This window comes from Elaeis guineensis, chromosome 5 (assembly GCF_000442705.2).
Source record: "Elaeis guineensis isolate ETL-2024a chromosome 5, EG11, whole genome shotgun sequence".
NCBI classification, from domain to species: Eukaryota; Viridiplantae; Streptophyta; class Magnoliopsida; order Arecales; family Arecaceae; genus Elaeis; species Elaeis guineensis.
This window is the reverse complement of record NC_025997.2, coordinates 39,117,681-39,119,530: the sequence shown is the minus strand read 5'-3', so window position 1 is coordinate 39,119,530 and position 1,850 is coordinate 39,117,681. Positions and strand designations below refer to the sequence as shown.

At 35.5% G+C, this 1,850-nt stretch overlaps 1 non-coding gene across 1 annotated transcript; it reads left to right on the top strand.

The window, feature by feature from the left end:
• The first annotated feature begins 300 nt into the window (after positions 1 to 300).
• LOC140858348 (small nucleolar RNA R71) lies at positions 301 to 406 on the top strand. The gene has a single exon (XR_012141912.1). It is a non-coding gene; the product is annotated as a small nucleolar RNA R71 (small nucleolar RNA).
• The last annotated feature ends 1,444 nt before the right edge of the window (positions 407 to 1,850 follow it).

Sequence of the window (1,850 nt, the reverse complement as noted above, 5' to 3'; positions counted from 1 at the left end):
AAAGTGACTGTCCTATACTTAATAATCGATCTAACTTTTGGGACAATTCATCTACCTTATGATGGATATCTATGGTATTTTCTACTTCATATATTCCACCTCTCTTTGGGTTTAACATGGGTTTATCTCTAATAGAGGCAGACATATGATGTAATAAATTTTCACTTAAAATTTCAAACAGTTGCCATGCCTCATCCTCACTTTTCAGCATGAATGTCCCACCGCATGATGCATCGACCATTTGTCGATGTCTTTTAGATAGTCCATCATAAAAACATTGGATTAACTGTCACTTGGGTACAGCATGGTGGGGATATTTTCTAATAAGGTCTTTTAATCTCTCCCATGTTTCATGAAATATTTCTCCATCTAATTGGGAAAAACTAGTTATGGCTTTTCTTATTTGATTAGTTTTTTCTATGAGAAAATATTTCTTGAGAAACTCTCCTTGCAGCTGGTCCCAGGTTGATATAGTCATGGAATCCAAAGTATGTAGCCAGTATTTGGCTTTGTCCTTAAGTGAGAAAGAGAATAATTTTAACCTAAGAGCATCATCGGAGAAGTTGTGAATTTTGACAGTTGAGCATATCTCAAGAAATTCTTCAAGATGTTTATTTCTTTCTCAAGTACAAACTGTATTCTTAAGTCACAAATTAATTAAGAAAAATATTTCATTTAGTTATTTAGAATAATTTATTCCCTCTTGGTACACATCGTATCTTTGGATCACAACGTGTCTTTAAAGAGTATAAACTATTTCAATTAACCAAATCTAACTTTAAAATATAAAGAAATAATTTTGTACATTAAAAAAATAAATCAAAGGAGAAGTGGCGTGCTAAACTATTGTGTGCTATCCAATGGCTCATGTTGTGAGGAACACTTGATCAGACGGCCACAATCCCTCTTTTCCATATACTTTAGTGGTGGTCCCCTGCTTGAATACCATCCAATGGTCTAAAGTGTTTTTGACCATGATCCAATGGTCAGATAAAGTGCAAAAAAAAAAAAAAAAAGCTTTCAAAGAGATTTCAGGAGGTTTGAACGTGGAAGCTGGTGAGCATGGTTTAAATCCACGGGAGTTGGACACGGTTGCTGAACCAAACAAATACGGCATTCACGCGGCTACTGGCAACGAATATGTAAGCTGGTGTAACCAATGCGGGAGCTGCGGAACGGATGCAGAACAAACGCGGAATAAACACGCGTTATGAAGTCTTTAAAAAGAGGCACAGGAAATATTTTTAAGGGAGGCTGCAAGTCGACCATCCTTCTGCTCCAAAAAAAGACTATTATCGCTACCATTTTTTTATCTCTTCTCCACGCCTCCACCAAATCCTTGCTGACCATCCTATCCTTTCTTCCGCCATCAATCCGCTTTCAAAAAAAGTTGCAGCTTCGCATCAAGAAGAACACTGATCCAAAAATTGCTGTCAGTAAGAAGATGAATATCTCCACCATGCACAGCTAATTCTCTTCTTCTCGGGAAAAGGACACACATTGTAACAGATTTATTTCAATGTCTTATCTTTTGTATTCCTTTTATTTTACATCAATGAATGATTCATTTTTTTAATATGCAAAATTATTTCTTTATATTTTTGTCACGCCTCCCACCCGAGATTGTGAATCGATGGTCACGGCAACCGCCGCATACTCATGAAGAACTCTCTCCATAAGCATGCAAGACATCACATCACGATATCAATGCATCGCAGCAGAATAAATTCAAATAATTAATATTCAACTGTAATTCAAGTAATTAAATCAAATGTCTTACATCCAATAAAATTTTTGCTAAAAAAATAAAAATAATAGATCTAAGTTCAATTGAAGTTGACAATGCTAAT